This window comes from Pleurodeles waltl, chromosome 10 (assembly GCF_031143425.1).
Source record: "Pleurodeles waltl isolate 20211129_DDA chromosome 10, aPleWal1.hap1.20221129, whole genome shotgun sequence".
Lineage (NCBI taxonomy): Eukaryota > Metazoa > Chordata > Amphibia > Caudata > Salamandridae > Pleurodeles > Pleurodeles waltl.
The window spans coordinates 327,843,745-327,864,192 of NC_090449.1; the positions used below are offsets into that span (position 1 = coordinate 327,843,745).

At 48.4% G+C, this 20,448-nt stretch overlaps 18 non-coding genes across 18 annotated transcripts; all 18 read right to left on the reverse strand.

Annotated features, from left to right (window-relative positions):
• Nucleotides 1–727: 727 nt before the first annotated feature.
• Nucleotides 728–800, reverse strand: TRNAV-UAC (transfer RNA valine (anticodon UAC)). Its single transcript has one exon. It is a non-coding gene; the product is annotated as a tRNA-Val (tRNA).
• A 444-nt stretch (nt 801–1,244) lies between these two features.
• Nucleotides 1,245–1,316, reverse strand: TRNAP-UGG (transfer RNA proline (anticodon UGG)). Its single transcript has one exon. It is a non-coding gene; the product is annotated as a tRNA-Pro (tRNA).
• A 1,346-nt stretch (nt 1,317–2,662) lies between these two features.
• On the reverse strand, nt 2,663–2,735 carry TRNAV-AAC (transfer RNA valine (anticodon AAC)). The gene has a single exon. It is a non-coding gene; the product is annotated as a tRNA-Val (tRNA).
• Nucleotides 2,736–4,256: 1,521 nt separating this feature from the next.
• On the reverse strand, nt 4,257–4,329 carry TRNAV-UAC (transfer RNA valine (anticodon UAC)). Its single transcript has one exon. It is a non-coding gene; the product is annotated as a tRNA-Val (tRNA).
• Nucleotides 4,330–4,773: 444 nt separating this feature from the next.
• On the reverse strand, nt 4,774–4,845 carry TRNAP-UGG (transfer RNA proline (anticodon UGG)). The gene has a single exon. It is a non-coding gene; the product is annotated as a tRNA-Pro (tRNA).
• Nucleotides 4,846–6,181: 1,336 nt separating this feature from the next.
• Nucleotides 6,182–6,254, reverse strand: TRNAV-AAC (transfer RNA valine (anticodon AAC)). The gene has a single exon. It is a non-coding gene; the product is annotated as a tRNA-Val (tRNA).
• A 1,521-nt stretch (nt 6,255–7,775) lies between these two features.
• On the reverse strand, nt 7,776–7,848 carry TRNAV-UAC (transfer RNA valine (anticodon UAC)). The gene has a single exon. It is a non-coding gene; the product is annotated as a tRNA-Val (tRNA).
• Nucleotides 7,849–8,292: 444 nt separating this feature from the next.
• Nucleotides 8,293–8,364, reverse strand: TRNAP-UGG (transfer RNA proline (anticodon UGG)). Its single transcript has one exon. It is a non-coding gene; the product is annotated as a tRNA-Pro (tRNA).
• A 1,336-nt stretch (nt 8,365–9,700) lies between these two features.
• TRNAV-AAC (transfer RNA valine (anticodon AAC)) lies at nt 9,701–9,773 on the reverse strand. The gene has a single exon. It is a non-coding gene; the product is annotated as a tRNA-Val (tRNA).
• A 1,521-nt stretch (nt 9,774–11,294) lies between these two features.
• On the reverse strand, nt 11,295–11,367 carry TRNAV-UAC (transfer RNA valine (anticodon UAC)). Its single transcript has one exon. It is a non-coding gene; the product is annotated as a tRNA-Val (tRNA).
• A 444-nt stretch (nt 11,368–11,811) lies between these two features.
• TRNAP-UGG (transfer RNA proline (anticodon UGG)) lies at nt 11,812–11,883 on the reverse strand. The gene has a single exon. It is a non-coding gene; the product is annotated as a tRNA-Pro (tRNA).
• A 1,336-nt stretch (nt 11,884–13,219) lies between these two features.
• On the reverse strand, nt 13,220–13,292 carry TRNAV-AAC (transfer RNA valine (anticodon AAC)). Its single transcript has one exon. It is a non-coding gene; the product is annotated as a tRNA-Val (tRNA).
• Nucleotides 13,293–14,813: 1,521 nt separating this feature from the next.
• Nucleotides 14,814–14,886, reverse strand: TRNAV-UAC (transfer RNA valine (anticodon UAC)). Its single transcript has one exon. It is a non-coding gene; the product is annotated as a tRNA-Val (tRNA).
• A 444-nt stretch (nt 14,887–15,330) lies between these two features.
• TRNAP-UGG (transfer RNA proline (anticodon UGG)) lies at nt 15,331–15,402 on the reverse strand. Its single transcript has one exon. It is a non-coding gene; the product is annotated as a tRNA-Pro (tRNA).
• A 1,336-nt stretch (nt 15,403–16,738) lies between these two features.
• On the reverse strand, nt 16,739–16,811 carry TRNAV-AAC (transfer RNA valine (anticodon AAC)). The gene has a single exon. It is a non-coding gene; the product is annotated as a tRNA-Val (tRNA).
• Nucleotides 16,812–18,332: 1,521 nt separating this feature from the next.
• On the reverse strand, nt 18,333–18,405 carry TRNAV-UAC (transfer RNA valine (anticodon UAC)). Its single transcript has one exon. It is a non-coding gene; the product is annotated as a tRNA-Val (tRNA).
• A 444-nt stretch (nt 18,406–18,849) lies between these two features.
• TRNAP-UGG (transfer RNA proline (anticodon UGG)) lies at nt 18,850–18,921 on the reverse strand. The gene has a single exon. It is a non-coding gene; the product is annotated as a tRNA-Pro (tRNA).
• A 1,336-nt stretch (nt 18,922–20,257) lies between these two features.
• On the reverse strand, nt 20,258–20,330 carry TRNAV-AAC (transfer RNA valine (anticodon AAC)). Its single transcript has one exon. It is a non-coding gene; the product is annotated as a tRNA-Val (tRNA).
• Between the last annotated feature and the right edge of the window lie 118 nt (nt 20,331–20,448).

Here is a 20,448-nt window from a genome sequence, read left to right on the forward strand (position 1 = left end):
TGGAGGGGGAAATTGTTTTTGTTCAGGAAGGCACACCTTCCTGCACAACAGAAATCTTCAGTGGCGATATGTTCGTGCAGCACACATAGAAAGAGCAAAAATGAGGAGAAATGAAAACATTTCTGCTCGTTTCTCCACTATAACGACACCCATTGTATGGCGCTTGGATTTTGGCGCTGCCACAGATTTACAAAAACTCGTAAAACTGGAGCAGCATCAAAATGCTATGGTGTTGCAGTGGCCCACCCAGAGCAACGCCCATTGCACGCCCCTTCCAGGGAAAGGGCTGCGTGTGAAGGGGCCGTATTTACAAGGTGGTGTTAAGCCACAAAACGTGGTTGAACGGCGTCTTGTAAATACGGCACAGTACATAGTGCCACCGGGGCGTCACTAAAGATGATGTGCCGGTGGCGATAGGGCCTTGTAAGTCTGGCCCTTTCTTTGCTCAAGGTGTATGTTCTTGGTGAAGGTAGGAAAGCCATTTTCGCTCTCATACCTTCCTTCCTTGGCTGGCTTGACCACAGTAGGCCCAGGCTTCAATGGAAAGGTCAAAAAGGGAGCAACTGACTGCCGTAAGGTGTATCGTCTTCTCTTGGTGAGTTGAGACCGATGCCCTTGGAGCGTAGTACCTCACGATGGTGAGGGATAGACACAGCCTCTTTAATTTCAATTTACCTGTCAGGTGAGGTGGTAAATGCAAATAATGTGATAAAGCACAGCAACTTGCTGTTTCTGCCTGGCCTCGAACCAGGGACCTTTCGCGTGTAAGGCGAACGTGATAACCACTACACTACAGAAACAGACATGCCTGCTTATTTGCTTCATGTGGCTATGCATTGGACTGGAACCACTGCACTGGAAACAGACACACCTGCTTTCTTTATGTGGCTATGCTTTGGACTGGAATGCAAGGACTAAGGGACAATATTCATGACGCTCAAAGCTGAGCCTTTCTGACAGGATCTCTTCCTTTGGAAGAAAGGAACTGGGATCACTTTCATTCCAAGAGGTGATTTCAAAACCAGCCCTGCAATTACTTTGGAGAAGCACTGTGCATTTCATGTTCCAACGAGAAGTGCTGCTCCAACACAAAAAAGCAGTTAGAAAGAAATCCCGCACTCCTTCATCATGCCGAACTGCCTCGACACCAGTAGAAAGCATGCAATGCATTCCACCATGGCATCTTACAAGAGTGGAAAGCAGAAATACTCCTGTTTAAAAACAGATCGAACATATGAAGGCACGGGCTCGTCCAGGATTTGAACCCGGGACCTCTCACACCCAAAGCGAGAATCATACCCCTAGACCAACGAGCCTGCTGCTGCAAAAGCCTTTCAAACATCTTCTGAAGTGTCTTTGTGAAAAAGCAGGGCCACTTGGAGACTCTCCTTCTAAGCGTGCCATAGCAATTGATGTTTTGTGCCAAGGGTTTTTTTTTTGCCTCTAGCAAGGCAAGAGGTAGTCAAGAAGCCCTATGCTAGCAAGCTGAACTGTGGCGCTGATGAGAAAAGCAGACCCTTTCTGGTAGTTGTACGCCTCCGCAGGACCTGGGCCCTTGCACCGTAGACTTCCAGACCAGAAGCACTGAAGGGCCTGCCATCTCTTGCGCCTGAGCCAGAGGAGCATGCCTCTTGTATTCAAGCACAATTGCTCGCTCAGGGCTCGATCAGGCTCGATCAGGCGAGATTTATATGAGTGCCTCACAGGCCTGAAACACTCACCTGGGAGACGCGGGGTGGCTGAATTCCCAGAATGGCCTTCGATAGGAAAATCACCTCCTTTCCTCCTGACTCATTTCAGAATTGGGTGAAAATCGCAAGACAGTGTTCAGGGGTGCATGGGTACTGCCTACTCCCAGCTGCCTCTCTGTCTTCTTCATGTTAATTTCAAGTCACAAGGAGGGACCATTGCCATTCTGCTCCGCCCACCTAACCAGGAAACCCAGGTTGAGCTTGTCTGCCTGTTGTTGTTGCAGGGGCAGTGCCTTCTCTGCCCAAAAGTGGCAGGAGAGCCTCACTTCAAACGATGGAATCAACTGCTTAAGTAGAAACCAGCATGGTAGTTACAGTGATAAGGTGCAGCTCTAACAGAAGGCGTGACTGAGATGCCCCTTCCAGAAATACATGGAATGCTGATTGAGGGCCCAGCCGGAGGGTTGGTGGATTTCTTTTCATATGCTACAGCAGCTTGCAAAGATAGTGTTGTGGGGAGCTGGCTGTGCAAGCAGAGGAAGATTTAAGGACAGAAAATAGACCTATCAGAAGTGCGATATGAACCCACAACTACATGAGCAAACCAGGATGCTTAGCTTAACTGAAGATCAAGCTCTCTTGAGGCTGCCGCCTTAGACCACTCGGCCATCCTGACAGCTGAGTCTGTGTTTAGGTCTGACTCCTCAGTCTGCACTTGTCGATGCTGCCGCTTGCAATGTTCCTATCAAGGTGACAGGTTTAAAGGCCCCACAATATAACATGGCCAAGAAAAAAAAAAGTAAAAAACAGAATAAGAAACCAGGCACATGCACGACTATGCAAAGATGCAGATAACTTTTTACCGGCCTGCAATAGTAATACAAGTTTTACACAGGTCACAAGTTTTTAAAGGCCATCCCTGAGTGAGACTAAGCTTTTAGGGAGCAAACACAAAAGCAGACACTGCCCATTGTTTCTGCCCGGTCTCGAACCGGGGACCTTTCGCGTGTTAGGCGAACGTGATAACCACTACACTACAGAAACAAGCATGAGGGCTTGACTGAAGGAGCAAAATTCCCCTCATATGTTTGCCCGATTGCCTCTATACTTGATCAGCAGTTGCTCGCAAAGCGAGGAGTAAGTGTGAAAATTGCAGCGTTGTCAGCCAGCAAGCGTACACTCAGATGTACTGAAAAGTCACAGCTGCGGGTAGAGACAAATATCTGATGCCTAAATGCCTGAAACCAGAGCCTGTGAAAGCATCACACAGAGCACACTGAAAGCAAGCAGGAAGGAAGCCAAGGCATGGTGATCCTTTTTTTCTCCTGAGGCTAAAAATATTTTGCACAACAATGCTTTGAGTGGAATGAGGAATCTTCAAGCTTTGTGTATTTTGAGTAAAATGTGTGTGTTTTCTGCTAAAAAGGGTGTGTTGGGGATTTGGACCCGGACACCAACGAGCGAGGGCACAGAAGCACCACTGCTCAGACCCTGCTCCTAGGGTTGAGGGCAGAGAGTGGGCGAATACATCGCAAGGCAAGAAAATGCACATGGTTCTCTCTTCTGCAATATGACTAGAGTCATTTCCATGGTCGTCATCGAACATGACATAAAACGCCTCTATCCTTTAGACCTTTTGGCCCATAATTACAAGAGGATGACTGAGTGAGACGCTCTGCCAAATTTGGCAGCCTCGCACTCAGTCATTTTCAAAATGCAGGGAAGCGCCGTATTTAGTAGAATACAGCGCACCCCTGTGCTTCCCTCTGCGCCAGCTCTAAATTAGCTGCCGAGCACCAACGCAGCCATCCTTGCGCCATGGTACAAGGATGGCTGCGTGGAGGGGGAAATTGTTTTTGTTCAGGAAGGCACACCTTCCTGCACAACAGAAATCTTCAGTGGCGATATGTTCGTGCAGCACACATAGAAAGAGCAAAAATGAGGAGAAATGAAAACATTTCTGCTCGTTTCTCCACTATAACGACACCCATTGTATGGCGCTTGGATTTTGGCGCTGCCACAGATTTACAAAAACTCGTAAAACTGGAGCAGCATCAAAATGCTATGGTGTTGCAGTGGCCCACCCAGAGCAACGCCCATTGCACGCCCCTTCCAGGGAAAGGGCTGCGTGTGAAGGGGCCGTATTTACAAGGTGGTGTTAAGCCACAAAACGTGGTTGAACGGCGTCTTGTAAATACGGCACAGTACATAGTGCCACCGGGGCGTCACTAAAGATGATGTGCCGGTGGCGATAGGGCCTTGTAAGTCTGGCCCTTTCTTTGCTCAAGGTGTATGTTCTTGGTGAAGGTAGGAAAGCCATTTTCGCTCTCATACCTTCCTTCCTTGGCTGGCTTGACCACAGTAGGCCCAGGCTTCAATGGAAAGGTCAAAAAGGGAGCAACTGACTGCCGTAAGGTGTATCGTCTTCTCTTGGTGAGTTGAGACCGATGCCCTTGGAGCGTAGTACCTCACGATGGTGAGGGATAGACACAGCCTCTTTAATTTCAATTTACCTGTCAGGTGAGGTGGTAAATGCAAATAATGTGATAAAGCACAGCAACTTGCTGTTTCTGCCTGGCCTCGAACCAGGGACCTTTCGCGTGTAAGGCGAACGTGATAACCACTACACTACAGAAACAGACATGCCTGCTTATTTGCTTCATGTGGCTATGCATTGGACTGGAACCACTGCACTGGAAACAGACACACCTGCTTTCTTTATGTGGCTATGCTTTGGACTGGAATGCAAGGACTAAGGGACAATATTCATGACGCTCAAAGCTGAGCCTTTCTGACAGGATCTCTTCCTTTGGAAGAAAGGAACTGGGATCACTTTCATTCCAAGAGGTGATTTCAAAACCAGCCCTGCAATTACTTTGGAGAAGCACTGTGCATTTCATGTTCCAACGAGAAGTGCTGCTCCAACACAAAAAAGCAGTTAGAAAGAAATCCCGCACTCCTTCATCATGCCGAACTGCCTCGACACCAGTAGAAAGCATGCAATGCATTCCACCATGGCATCTTACAAGAGTGGAAAGCAGAAATACTCCTGTTTAAAAACAGATCGAACCTATGAAGGCACGGGCTCGTCCGGGATTTGAACCCGGGACCTCTCACACCCAAAGCGAGAATCATACCCCTAGACCAACGAGCCTGCTGCTGCAAAAGCCTTTCAAACATCTTCTGAAGTGTCTTTGTGAAAAAGCAGGGCCACTTGGAGACTCTCCTTCTAAGCGTGCCATAGCAATTGATGTTTTGTGCCAAGGGTTTTTTTTTTGCCTCTAGCAAGGCAAGAGGTAGTCAAGAAGCCCTATGCTAGCAAGCTGAACTGTGGCGCTGATGAGAAAAGCAGACCCTTTCTGGTAGTTGTACGCCTCCGCAGGACCTGGGCCCTTGCACCGTAGACTTCCAGACCAGAAGCACTGAAGGGCCTGCCATCTCTTGCGCCTGAGCCAGAGGAGCATGCCTCTTGTATTCAAGCACAATTGCTCGCTAAGTGCTCGATCAGGCGAGATTTATATGAGTGCCTCACAGGCCTGAAACACTCACCTGGGAGACGCGGGGTGGCTGAATTCCCAGAATGGCCTTCGATAGGAAAATCACCTCCTTTCCTCCCGACTCATTTCAGAATTGGGTGAAAATCGCAAGACAGTGTTCAGGGGTGCATGGGTACTGCCTACTCCCAGCTGCCTCTCTGTCTTCTTCATGTTAATTTCAAGTCACAAGGAGGGACCATTGCCATTCTGCTCCGCCCACCTAACCAGGAAACCCAGGTTGAGCTTGTCTGCCTGTTGTTGTTGCAGGGGCAGTGCCTTCTCTGCCCAAAAGTGGCAGGAGAGCCTCACTTCAAACGATGGAATCAACTGCTTAAGTAGAAACCAGCATGGTAGTTACAGTGATAAGGTGCAGCTCTAACAGAAGGCGTGACTGAGATGCCCCTTCCAGAAATACATGGAATGCTGATTGAGGGCCCAGCCGGAGGGTTGGTGGATTTCTTTTCATATGCTACAGCAGCTTGCAAAGATAGTGTTGTGGGGAGCTGGCTGTGCAAGCAGAGGAAGATTTAAGGGCAGAAAATAGACCTATCAGAAGTGCGATATGAACCCACAACTACATGAGCAAACCAGGATGCTTAGCTTAACTGAAGATCAAGCTCTCTTGAGGCTGCCGCCTTAGACCACTCGGCCATCCTGACAGCTGAGTCTGTGTTTAGGTCTGACTCCTCAGTCTGCACTTGTCGATGCTGCCGCTTGCAATGTTCCTATCAAGGTGACAGGTTTAAAGGCCCCACAATATAACATGGCCAAGAAAAAAAAAAGTAAAAAACAGAATAAGAAACCAGGCACATGCACGACTACGCAAAGATGCAGATAACTTTTTACCGGCCTGCAATAGTAATACAAGTTTTACACAGGTCACAAGTTTTTAAAGGCCATCCCTGAGTGAGACTAAGCTTTTAGGGAGCAAACACAAAAGCAGACACTGCCCATTGTTTCTGCCCGGTCTCGAACCGGGGACCTTTCGCGTGTTAGGCGAACGTGATAACCACTACACTACAGAAACAAGCATGAAGGCTTGACTGAAGGAGCAAAATTCCCCTCATATGTTTGCCCGATTGCCTCTATACTTGATCAGCAGTTGCTCGCAAAGCGAGGAGTAAGTGTGAAAATTGCAGCGTTGTCAGCCAGCAAGCGTACACTCAGATGTACTGAAAAGTCACAGCTGCGGGTAGAGACAAATATCTGATGCCTAAATGCCTGAAACCAGAGCCTGTGAAAGCATCACACAGAGCACACTGAAAGCAAGCAGGAAGGAAGCCAAGGCATGGTGATCCTTTTTTTCTCCTGAGGCTAAAAATATTTTGCACAACAATGCTTTGAGTGGAATGAGGAATCTTCAAGCTTTGTGTATTTTGAGTAAAATTTGTGTGTTTTCTGCTAAAAAGGGTGTGTTGGGGATTTGGACCCGGACACCAACGAGCGAGGGCACAGAAGCACCACTGCTCAGACCCTGCTCCTAGGGTTGAGGGCAGAGAGTGGGCGAATACATCGCAAGGCAAGAAAATGCACATGGTTCTCTCTTCTGCAATATGACTAGAGTCATTTCCATGGTCGTCATCGAACATGACATAAAACGCCTCTATCCTTTAGACCTTTTGGCCCATAATTACAAGAGGATGACTGAGTGAGACGCTCTGCCAAATTTGGCAGCCTCGCACTCAGTCATTTTCAAAATGCAGGGAAGCGCCGTATTTAGTAGAATACAGCGCACCCCTGTGCTTCCCTCTGCGCCAGCTCTAAATTAGCTGCCGAGCACCAACGCAGCCATCCTTGCGCCATGGTACAAGGATGGCTGCGTGGAGGGGGAAATTGTTTTTGTTCAGGAAGGCACACCTTCCTGCACAACAGAAATCTTCAGTGGCGATATGTTCGTGCAGCACACATAGAAAGAGCAAAAATGAGGAGAAATGAAAACATTTCTGCTCGTTTCTCCACTATAACGACACCCATTGTATGGCGCTTGGATTTTGGCGCTGCCACAGATTTACAAAAACTCGTAAAACTGGAGCAGCATCAAAATGCTATGGTGTTGCAGTGGCCCACCCAGAGCAACGCCCATTGCACGCCCCTTCCAGGGAAAGGGCTGCGTGTGAAGGGGCCGTATTTACAAGGTGGTGTTAAGCCACAAAACGTGGTTGAACGGCGTCTTGTAAATACGGCACAGTACATAGTGCCACCGGGGCGTCACTAAAGATGATGTGCCGGTGGCGATAGGGCCTTGTAAGTCTGGCCCTTTCTTTGCTCAAGGTGTATGTTCTTGGTGAAGGTAGGAAAGCCATTTTCGCTCTCATACCTTCCTTCCTTGGCTGGCTTGACCACAGTAGGCCCAGGCTTCAATGGAAAGGTCAAAAAGGGAGCAACTGACTGCCGTAAGGTGTATCGTCTTCTCTTGGTGAGTTGAGACCGATGCCCTTGGAGCGTAGTACCTCACGATGGTGAGGGATAGACACAGCCTCTTTAATTTCAATTTACCTGTCAGGTGAGGTGGTAAATGCAAATAATGTGATAAAGCACAGCAACTTGCTGTTTCTGCCTGGCCTCGAACCAGGGACCTTTCGCGTGTAAGGCGAACGTGATAACCACTACACTACAGAAACAGACATGCCTGCTTATTTGCTTCATGTGGCTATGCATTGGACTGGAACCACTGCACTGGAAACAGACACACCTGCTTTCTTTATGTGGCTATGCTTTGGACTGGAATGCAAGGACTAAGGGACAATATTCATGACGCTCAAAGCTGAGCCTTTCTGACAGGATCTCTTCCTTTGGAAGAAAGGAACTGGGATCACTTTCATTCCAAGAGGTGATTTCAAAACCAGCCCTGCAATTACTTTGGAGAAGCACTGTGCATTTCATGTTCCAACGAGAAGTGCTGCTCCAACACAAAAAAGCAGTTAGAAAGAAATCCCGCACTCCTTCATCATGCCGAACTGCCTCGACACCAGTAGAAAGCATGCAATGCATTCCACCATGGCATCTTACAAGAGTGGAAAGCAGAAATACTCCTGTTTAAAAACAGATCGAACCTATGAAGGCACGGGCTCGTCCGGGATTTGAACCCGGGACCTCTCACACCCAAAGCGAGAATCATACCCCTAGACCAACGAGCCTGCTGCTGCAAAAGCCTTTCAAACATCTTCTGAAGTGTCTTTGTGAAAAAGCAGGGCCACTTGGAGACTCTCCTTCTAAGCGTGCCATAGCAATTGATGTTTTGTGCCAAGGGGTTTTTTTTTGCCTCTAGCAAGGCAAGAGGTAGTCAAGAAGCCCTATGCTAGCAAGCTGAACTGTGGCGCTGATGAGAAAAGCAGACCCTTTCTGGTAGTTGTACGCCTCCGCAGGACCTGGGCCCTTGCACCGTAGACTTCCAGACCAGAAGCACTGAAGGGCCTGCCATCTCTTGCGCCTGAGCCAGAGGAGCATGCCTCTTGTATTCAAGCACAATTGCTCGCTCAGTGCTCGATCAGGCGAGATTTATATGAGTGCCTCACAGGCCTGAAACACTCACCTGGGAGACGCGGGGTGGCTGAATTCCCAGAATGGCCTTCGATAGGAAAATCACCTCCTTTCCTCCCGACTCATTTCAGAATTGGGTGAAAATCGCAAGACAGTGTTCAGGGGTGCATGGGTACTGCCTACTCCCAGCTGCCTCTCTGTCTTCTTCATGTTAATTTCAAGTCACAAGGAGGGACCATTGCCATTCTGCTCCGCCCACCTAACCAGGAAACCCAGGTTGAGCTTGTCTGCCTGTTGTTGTTGCAGGGGCAGTGCCTTCTCTGCCCAAAAGTGGCAGGAGAGCCTCACTTCAAACGATGGAATCAACTGCTTAAGTAGAAACCAGCATGGTAGTTACAGTGATAAGGTGCAGCTCTAACAGAAGGCGTGACTGAGATGCCCCTTCCAGAAATACATGGAATGCTGATTGAGGGCCCAGCCGGAGGGTTGGTGGATTTCTTTTCATATGCTACAGCAGCTTGCAAAGATAGTGTTGTGGGGAGCTGGCTGTGCAAGCAGAGGAAGATTTAAGGGCAGAAAATAGACCTATCAGAAGTGCGATATGAACCCACAACTACATGAGCAAACCAGGATGCTTAGCTTAACTGAAGATCAAGCTCTCTTGAGGCTGCCGCCTTAGACCACTCGGCCATCCTGACAGCTGAGTCTGTGTTTAGGTCTGACTCCTCAGTCTGCACTTGTCGATGCTGCCGCTTGCAATGTTCCTATCAAGGTGACAGGTTTAAAGGCCCCACAATATAACATGGCCAAGAAAAAAAAAAGTAAAAAACAGAATAAGAAACCAGGCACATGCACGACTACGCAAAGATGCAGATAACTTTTTACCGGCCTGCAATAGTAATACAAGTTTTACACAGGTCACAAGTTTTTAAAGGCCATCCCTGAGTGAGACTAAGCTTTTAGGGAGCAAACACAAAAGCAGACACTGCCCATTGTTTCTGCCCGGTCTCGAACCGGGGACCTTTCGCGTGTTAGGCGAACGTGATAACCACTACACTACAGAAACAAGCATGAGGGCTTGACTGAAGGAGCAAAATTCCCCTCATATGTTTGCCCGATTGCCTCTATACTTGATCAGCAGTTGCTCGCAAAGCGAGGAGTAAGTGTGAAAATTGCAGCGTTGTCAGCCAGCAAGCGTACACTCAGATGTACTGAAAAGTCACAGCTGCGGGTAGAGACAAATATCTGATGCCTAAATGCCTGAAACCGGAGCCTGTGAAAGCATCACACAGAGCACACTGAAAGCAAGCAGGAAGGAAGCCAAGGCATGGTGATCCTTTTTTTCTCCTGAGGCTAAAAATATTTTGCACAACAATGCTTTGAGTGGAATGAGGAATCTTCAAGCTTTGTGTATTTTGAGTAAAATTTGTGTGTTTTCTGCTAAAAAGGGTGTGTTGGGGATTTGGACCCGGACACCAACGAGCGAGGGCACAGAAGCACCACTGCTCAGACCCTGCTCCTAGGGTTGAGGGCAGAGAGTGGGCGAATACATCGCAAGGCAAGAAAATGCACATGGTTCTCTCTTCTGCAATATGACTAGAGTCATTTCCATGGTCGTCATCGAACATGACATAAAACGCCTCTATCCTTTAGACCTTTTGGCCCATAATTACAAGAGGATGACTGAGTGAGACGCTCTGCCAAATTTGGCAGCCTCGCACTCAGTCATTTTCAAAATGCAGGGAAGCGCCGTATTTAGTAGAATACAGCGCACCCCTGTGCTTCCCTCTGCGCCAGCTCTAAATTAGCTGCCGAGCACCAACGCAGCCATCCTTGCGCCATGGTACAAGGATGGCTGCGTGGAGGGGGAAATTGTTTTTGTTCAGGAAGGCACACCTTCCTGCACAACAGAAATCTTCAGTGGCGATATGTTCGTGCAGCACACATAGAAAGAGCAAAAATGAGGAGAAATGAAAACATTTCTGCTCGTTTCTCCACTATAACGACACCCATTGTATGGCGCTTGGATTTTGGCGCTGCCACAGATTTACAAAAACTCGTAAAACTGGAGCAGCATCAAAATGCTATGGTGTTGCAGTGGCCCACCCAGAGCAACGCCCATTGCACGCCCCTTCCAGGGAAAGGGCTGCGTGTGAAGGGGCCGTATTTACAAGGTGGTGTTAAGCCACAAAACGTGGTTGAACGGCGTCTTGTAAATACGGCACAGTACATAGTGCCACCGGGGCGTCACTAAAGATGATGTGCCGGTGGCGATAGGGCCTTGTAAGTCTGGCCCTTTCTTTGCTCAAGGTGTATGTTCTTGGTGAAGGTAGGAAAGCCATTTTCGCTCTCATACCTTCCTTCCTTGGCTGGCTTGACCACAGTAGGCCCAGGCTTCAATGGAAAGGTCAAAAAGGGAGCAACTGACTGCCGTAAGGTGTATCGTCTTCTCTTGGTGAGTTGAGACCGATGCCCTTGGAGCGTAGTACCTCACGATGGTGATGGATAGACACAGCCTCTTTAATTTCAATTTACCTGTCAGGTGAGGTGGTAAATGCAAATAATGTGATAAAGCACAGCAACTTGCTGTTTCTGCCTGGCCTCGAACCAGGGACCTTTCGCGTGTAAGGCGAACGTGATAACCACTACACTACAGAAACAGACATGCCTGCTTATTTGCTTCATGTGGCTATGCATTGGACTGGAACCACTGCACTGGAAACAGACACACCTGCTTTCTTTATGTGGCTATGCTTTGGACTGGAATGCAAGGACTAAGGGACAATATTCATGACGCTCAAAGCTGAGCCTTTCTGACAGGATCTCTTCCTTTGGAAGAAAGGAACTGGGATCACTTTCATTCCAAGAGGTGATTTCAAAACCAGCCCTGCAATTACTTTGGAGAAGCACTGTGCATTTCATGTTCCAACGAGAAGTGCTGCTCCAACACAAAAAAGCAGTTAGAAAGAAATCCCGCACTCCTTCATCATGCCGAACTGCCTCGACACCAGTAGAAAGCATGCAATGCATTCCACCATGACATCTTACAAGAGTGGAAAGCAGAAATACTCCTGTTTAAAAACAGATCGAACCTATGAAGGCACGGGCTCGTCCGGGATTTGAACCCGGGACCTCTCACACCCAAAGCGAGAATCATACCCCTAGACCAACGAGCCTGCTGTTGCAAAAGCCTTTCAAACATCTTCTGAAGTGTCTTTGTGAAAAAGCAGGGCCACTTGGAGACTCTCCTTCTAAGCGTGCCATAGCAATTGATGTTTTGTGCCAAGGGTTTTTTTTTTGCCTCTAGCAAGGCAAGAGGTAGTCAAGAAGCCCTATGCTAGCAAGCTGAACTGTGGCGCTGATGAGAAAAGCAGACCCTTTCTGGTAGTTGTACGCCTCCGCAGGACCTGGGCCCTTGCACCGTAGACTTCCAGACCAGAAGCACTGAAGGGCCTGCCATCTCTTGCGCCTGAGCCAGAGGAGCATGCCTCTTGTATTCAAGCACAATTGCTCGCTCAGTGCTCGATCAGGCGAGATTTATATGAGTGCCTCACAGGCCTGAAACACTCACCTGGGAGACGCGGGGTGGCTGAATTCCCAGAATGGCCTTCGATAGGAAAATCACCTCCTTTCCTCCCGACTCATTTCAGAATTGGGTGAAAATCGCAAGACAGTGTTCAGGGGTGCATGGGTACTGCCTACTCCCAGCTGCCTCTCTGTCTTCTTCATGTTAATTTCAAGTCACAAGGAGGGACCATTGCCATTCTGCTCCGCCCACCTAACCAGGAAACCCAGGTTGAGCTTGTCTGCCTGTTGTTGTTGCAGGGGCAGTGCCTTCTCTGCCCAAAAGTGGCAGGAGAGCCTCACTTCAAACGATGGAATCAACTGCTTAAGTAGAAACCAGCATGGTAGTTACAGTGATAAGGTGCAGCTCTAACAGAAGGCGTGACTGAGATGCCCCTTCCAGAAATACATGGAATGCTGATTGAGGGCCCAGCCGGAGGGTTGGTGGATTTCTTTTCATATGCTACAGCAGCTTGCAAAGATAGTGTTGTGGGGAGCTGGCTGTGCAAGCAGAGGAAGATTTAAGGGCAGAAAATAGACCTTTCAGAAGTGCGATATGAACCCACAACTACATGAGCAAACCAGGATGCTTAGCTTAACTGAAGATCAAGCTCTCTTGAGGCTGCCGCCTTAGACCACTCGGCCATCCTGACAGCTGAGTCTGTGTTTAGGTCTGACTCCTCAGTCTGCACTTGTCGATGCTGCCGCTTGCAATGTTCCTATCAAGGTGACAGGTTTAAAGGCCCCACAATATAACATGGCCAAGAAAAAAAAAAGTAAAAAACAGAATAAGAAACCAGGCACATGCACGACTACGCAAAGATGCAGATAACTTTTTACCGGCCTGCAATAGTAATACAAGTTTTACACAGGTCACAAGTTTTTAAAGGCCATCCCTGAGTGAGACTAAGCTTTTAGGGAGCAAACACAAAAGCAGACACTGCCCATTGTTTCTGCCCGGTCTCGAACCGGGGACCTTTCGCGTGTTAGGCGAACGTGATAACCACTACACTACAGAAACAAGCATGAGGGCTTGACTGAAGGAGCAAAATTCCCCTCATATGTTTGCCCGATTGCCTCTATACTTGATCAGCAGTTGCTCGCAAAGCGAGGAGTAAGTGTGAAAATTGCAGCGTTGTCAGCCAGCAAGCGTACACTCAGATGTACTGAAAAGTCACAGCTGCGGGTAGAGACAAATATCTGATGCCTAAATGCCTGAAACCAGAGCCTGTGAAAGCATCACACAGAGCACACTGAAAGCAAGCAGGAAGGAAGCCAAGGCATGGTGATCCTTTTTTTCTCCTGAGGCTAAAAATATTTTGCACAACAATGCTTTGAGTGGAATGAGGAATCTTCAAGCTTTGTGTATTTTGAGTAAAATTTGTGTGTTTTCTGCTAAAAAGGGTGTGTTGGGGATTTGGACCCGGACACCAACGAGCGAGGGCACAGAAGCACCACTGCTCAGACCCTGCTCCTAGGGTTGAGGGCAGAGAGTGGGCGAATACATCGCAAGGCAAGAAAATGCACATGGTTCTCTCTTCTGCAATATGACTAGAGTCATTTCCATGGTCGTCATCGAACATGACATAAAACGCCTCTATCCTTTAGACCTTTTGGCCCATAATTACAAGAGGATGACTGAGTGAGACGCTCTGCCAAATTTGGCAGCCTCGCACTCAGTCATTTTCAAAATGCAGGGAAGCGCCGTATTTAGTAGAATACAGCGCACCCCTGTGCTTCCCTCTGCGCCAGCTCTAAATTAGCTGCCGAGCACCAACGCAGCCATCCTTGCGCCATGGTACAAGGATGGCTGCGTGGAGGGGGAAATTGTTTTTGTTCAGGAAGGCACACCTTCCTGCACAACAGAAATCTTCAGTGGCGATATGTTCGTGCAGCACACATAGAAAGAGCAAAAATGAGGAGAAATGAAAACATTTCTGCTCGTTTCTCCACTATAACGACACCCATTGTATGGCGCTTGGATTTTGGCGCTGCCACAGATTTACAAAAACTCGTAAAACTGGAGCAGCATCAAAATGCTATGGTGTTGCAGTGGCCCACCCAGAGCAACGCCCATTGCACGCCCCTTCCAGGGAAAGGGCTGCGTGTGAAGGGGCCGTATTTACAAGGTGGTGTTAAGCCACAAAACGTGGTTGAACGGCGTCTTGTAAATACGGCACAGTACATAGTGCCACCGGGGCGTCACTAAAGATGATGTGCCGGTGGCGATAGGGCCTTGTAAGTCTGGCCCTTTCTTTGCTCAAGGTGTATGTTCTTGGTGAAGGTAGGAAAGCCATTTTCGCTCTCATACCTTCCTTCCTTGGCTGGCTTGACCACAGTAGGCCCAGGCTTCAATGGAAAGGTCAAAAAGGGAGCAACTGACTGCCGTAAGGTGTATCGTCTTCTCTTGGTGAGTTGAGACCGATGCCCTTGGAGCGTAGTACCTCACGATGGTGAGGGATAGACACAGCCTCTTTAATTTCAATTTACCTGTCAGGTGAGGTGGTAAATGCAAATAATGTGATAAAGCACAGCAACTTGCTGTTTCTGCCTGGCCTCGAACCAGGGACCTTTCGCGTGTAAGGCGAACGTGATAACCACTACACTACAGAAACAGACATGCCTGCTTATTTGCTTCATGTGGCTATGCATTGGACTGGAACCACTGCACTGGAAACAGACACACCTGCTTTCTTTATGTGGCTATGCTTTGGACTGGAATGCAAGGACTAAGGGACAATATTCATGACGCTCAAAGCTGAGCCTTTCTGACAGGATCTCTTCCTTTGGAAGAAAGGAACTGGGATCACTTTCATTCCAAGAGGTGATTTCAAAACCAGCCCTGCAATTACTTTGGAGAAGCACTGTGCATTTCATGTTCCAACGAGAAGTGCTGCTCCAACACAAAAAAGCAGTTAGAAAGAAATCCCGCACTCCTTCATCATGCCGAACTGCCTCGACACCAGTAGAAAGCATGCAATGCATTCCACCATGACATCTTACAAGAGTGGAAAGCAGAAATACTCCTGTTTAAAAACAGATCGAACCTATGAAGGCACGGGCTCGTCCGGGATTTGAACCCGGGACCTCTCACACCCAAAGCGAGAATCATACCCCTAGACCAACGAGCCTGCTGTTGCAAAAGCCTTTCAAACATCTTCTGAAGTGTCTTTGTGAAAAAGCAGGGCCACTTGGAGACTCTCCTTCTAAGCGTGCCATAGCAATTGATGTTTTGTGCCAAGGGTTTTTTTTTTGCCTCTAGCAAGGCAAGAGGTAGTCAAGAAGCCCTATGCTAGCAAGCTGAACTGTGGCGCTGATGAGAAAAGCAGACCCTTTCTGGTAGTTGTACGCCTCCGCAGGACCTGGGCCCTTGCACCGTAGACTTCCAGACCAGAAGCACTGAAGGGCCTGCCATCTCTTGCGCCTGAGCCAGAGGAGCATGCCTCTTGTATTCAAGCACAATTGCTCGCTCAGTGCTCGATCAGGCGAGATTTATATGAGTGCCTCACAGGCCTGAAACACTCACCTGGGAGACGCGGGGTGGCTGAATTCCCAGAATGGCCTTCGATAGGAAAATCACCTCCTTTCCTCCCGACTCATTTCAGAATTGGGTGAAAATCGCAAGACAGTGTTCAGGGGTGCATGGGTACTGCCTACTCCCAGCTGCCTCTCTGTCTTCTTCATGTTAATTTCAAGTCACAAGGAGGGACCATTGCCATTCTGCTCCGCCCACCTAACCAGGAAACCCAGGTTGAGCTTGTCTGCCTGTTGTTGTTGCAGGGGCAGTGCCTTCTCTGCCCAAAAGTGGCAGGAGAGCCTCACTTCAAACGATGGAATCAACTGCTTAAGTAGAAACCAGCATGGTAGTTACAGTGATAAGGTGCAGCTCTAACAGAAGGCGTGACTGAGATGCCCCTTCCAGAAATACATGGAATGCTGATTGAGGGCCCAGCCGGAGGGTTGGTGGATTTCTTTTCATATGCTACAGCAGCTTGCAAAGATAGTGTTGTGGGGAGCTGGCTGTGCAAGCAGAGGAAGATTTAAGGGCAGAAAATAGACCTATCAGAAGTGCGATATGAACCCACAACTACATGAGCAAACCAAGATGCTTAGCTTAACTGAAGATCAAGCTCTCTTGAGGCTGCCGCCTTAGACCACTCGGCCATCCTGACAGCTGAGTCTGTGTTTAGGTCTGACTCCTCAGTCTGCACTTGTCGATGCTGCCGCTTGCAATGTTCCTATCAAGGTGACAGGTTTAAAGGCCCCACAATATAACATGGCCAAGAAAAAAAAAAGTAAAAAACAGAATAAGAAACCAGGCACATGCACGACTACGCAAAGATGCAGATAACTTTTTACCGGCCTGCAATAGTAATACAAGTTTTACACAGGTCACAAGTTTTTAAAGGCCATCCCTGAGTGAGACTAAGCTTTTAGGGAGCAAACACAAAAGCAGACACTGCCCATTGTTTCTGCCCGGTCTCGAACCGGGGACCTTTCGCGTGTTAGGCGAACGTGATAACCACTACACTACAGAAACAAGCATGAGGGCTTGACTGAAGGAGCAAAATTCCCCTCATATGTTTGCCCGATTGCCTCTATACTTGATCAGCAGTTGCTCGCAAAGCGAGGAGTAAGTGTGAAAATTGCAGCGTTGTCAGCCAGCAAGCGTACACTCAGATGTACTGAAAAGTCACAGCTGCGGGTAGAGACAAATATCTGATGCCTAAATGCCTGAAACCAGAGCCTGTGAAAGCATCACACAGAGCACACTGAAAGCAAGCAGGAAGGAAGCCAAGGCATGGTGATCCTTTTTTTCTCCTGAGGCTAAAAATATTTTGCACAACAATGCTTTGAGTGGAATGAGGAATCTTCAAGCTTTGTGTATTTTGAGTAAAATTTGTGTGTTTTCTGCTAAAAAGGGTGTGTTGGGGATTTGGACCCGGACACCAACGAGCGAGGGCACAGAAGCACCACTGCTCAGACCCTGCTCCTAGGGTTGAGGGCAGAGAGTGGGCGAATACATCGCAAGGCAAGAAAATGCACATGGTTCTCTCTTCTGCAATATGACTAGAGTCATTTCCATGGTCGTCATCGAACATGACATAAAACGCCTCTATCCTTTAGACCTTTTGGCCCATAATTACAAGAGGATGACTGAGTGAGACGCTCTGCCAAATTTGGCAGCCTCGCACTCAGTCATTTTCAAAATGCAGGGAAGCGCCGTATTTAGTAGAATACAGCGCACCCCTGTGCTTCCCTCTGCGCCAGCTCTAAATTAGCTGCCGAGCACCAACGCAGCCATCCTTGCGCCATGGTACAAGGATGGCTGCGTGGAGGGGGAAATTGTTTTTGTTCAGGAAGGCACACCTTCCTGCACAACAGAAATCTTCAGTGGCGATATGTTCGTGCAGCACACATAGAAAGAGCAAAAATGAGGAGAAATGAAAACATTTCTGCTCGTTTCTCCACTATAACGACACCCATTGTATGGCGCTTGGATTTTGGCGCTGCCACAGATTTACAAAAACTCGTAAAACTGGAGCAGCATCAAAATGCTATGGTGTTGCAGTGGCCCACCCAGAGCAACGCCCATTGCACGCCCCTTCCAGGGAAAGGGCTGCGTGTGAAGGGGCCGTATTTACAAGGTGGTGTTAAGCCACAAAACGTGGTTGAACGGCGTCTTGTAAATACGGCACAGTACATAGTGCCACCGGGGCGTCACTAAAGATGATGTACCGGTGGCGATAGGGCCTTGTAAGTCTGGCCCTTTCTTTGCTCAAGGTGTATGTTCTTGGTGAAGGTAGGAAAGCCATTTTCGCTCTCATACCTTCCTTCCTTGGCTGGCTTGACCACAGTAGGCCCAGGCTTCAATGGAAAGGTCAAAAAGGGAGCAACTGACTGCCGTAAGGTGTATCGTCTTCTCTTGGTGAGTTGAGACCGATGCCCTTGGAGCGTAGTACCTCACGATGGTGAGGGATAGACACAGCCTCTTTAATTTCAATTTACCTGTCAGGTGAGGTGGTAAATGCAAATAATGTGATAAAGCACAGCAACTTGCTGTTTCTGCCTGGCCTCGAACCAGGGACCTTTCGCGTGTAAGGCGAACGTGATAACCACTACACTACAGAAACAGACATGCCTGCTTATTTGCTTCATGTGGCTATGCATTGGACTGGAACCACTGCACTGGAAACAGACACACCTGCTTTCTTTATGTGGCTATGCTTTGGACTGGAATGCAAGGACTAAGGGACAATATTCATGACGCTCAAAGCTGAGCCTTTCTGACAGGATCTCTTCCTTTGGAAGAAAGGAACTGGGATCACTTTCATTCCAAGAGGTGATTTCAAAACCAGCCCTGCAATTACTTTGGAGAAGCACTGTGCATTTCATGTTCCAACGAGAAGTGCTGCTCCAACACAAAAAAGCAGTTAGAAAGAAATCCCGCACTCCTTCATCATGCCGAACTGCCTCGACACCAGTAGAAAGCATGCAATGCATTCCACCATGGCATCTTACAAGAGTGGAAAGCAGAAATACTCCTGTTTAAAAACAGATCGAACCTATGAAGGCACGGGCTCGTCCGGGATTTGAACCCGGGACCTCTCACACCCAAAGCGAGAATCATACCCCTAGACCAACGAGCCTGCTGCTGCAAAAGCCTTTCAAACATCTTCTGAAGTGTCTTTGTGAAAAAGCAGGGCCACTTGGAGACTCTCCTTCTAAGCGTGCCATAGCAATTGATGTTTTGTGCCAAGGGTTTTTTTTTTGCCTCTAGCAAGGCAAGAGGTAGTCAAGAAGCCCTATGCTAGCAAGCTGAACTGTGGCGCTGATGAGAAAAGCAGACCCTTTCTGGTAGTTGTACGCCTCCGCAGGACCTGGGCCCTTGCACCGTAGACTTCCAGACCAGAAGCACTGAAGGGCCTGCCATCTCTTGCGCCTGAGCCAGAGGAGCATGCCTCTTGTATTCAAGCACAATTGCTCGCTCAGTGCTCGATCAGGCGAGATTTATATGAGTGCCTCACAGGCCTGAAACACTCACCTGGGAGACGCGGGGTGGCTGAATTCCCAGAATGGCCTTCGATAGGAAAATCACCTCCTTTCCTCCCGACTCATTTCAGAATTGGGTGAAAATCGCAAGACAGTGTTCAGGGGTGCATGGGTACTGCCTACTCCCAGCTGCCTCTCTGTCTTCTTCATGTTAATTTCAAGTCACAAGGAGGGACCATTGCCATTCTGCTCCGCCCACCTAACCAGGAAACCCAGGTTGAGCTTGTCTGCCTGTTGTTGTTGCAGGGGCAGTGCCTTCTCTGCCCAAAAGTGGCAGGAGAGCCTCACTTCAAACGATGGAATCAACTGCTTAAGTAGAAACCAGCATGGTAGTTACAGTGATAAGGTGCAGCTCTAACAGAAGGCGTGACTGAGATGCCCCTTCCAGAAATACATGGAATGCTGATTGAGGGCCCAGCCGGAGGGTTGGTGGATTTCTTTTCATATGCTACAGCAGCTTGCAAAGATAGTGTTGTGGGGAGCTGGCTGTGCAAGCAGAGGAAGATTTAAGGGCAGAAAATAGACCTATCAGAAGTGCGATATGAACCCACAACTACATGAGCAAACCAGGATGCTTAGCTTAACTGAAGATCAAGCTCTCTTGAGGCTGCCGCCTTAGACCACTCGGCCATCCTGACAGCTGAGTCTGTGTTTAGGTCTGACTCCTCAGTCTGCACTTGTCGATGCTGCCGCTTGCAATGTTCCTATCAAGGTGACAGGTTTAAAGGCCCCACAATATAACATGGCCAAGAAAAAAAAAAGTAAAAAACAGAATAAGAAACCAGGCACATGCACGACTACGCAAAGATGCAGATAACTTTTTACCGGCCTGCAATAGTAATACAAGTTTTACACAGGTCACAAGTTTTTAAAGGCCATCCCTGAGTGAGACTAAGCTTTTAGGGAGCAAACACAAAAGCAGACACTGCCCATTGTTTCTGCCCGGTCTCGAACCGGGGACCTTTCGCGTGTTAGGCGAACGTGATAACCACTACACTACAGAAACAAGCATGAGGGCTTGACTGAAGGAGCAAAATTCCCCTCATATGTTTGCCCGATTGCCTCTATACTTGATCAGCAGTTGCTCGCAAAGCGAGGAGTAAGTGTGAAAATTGCAGCGTTGT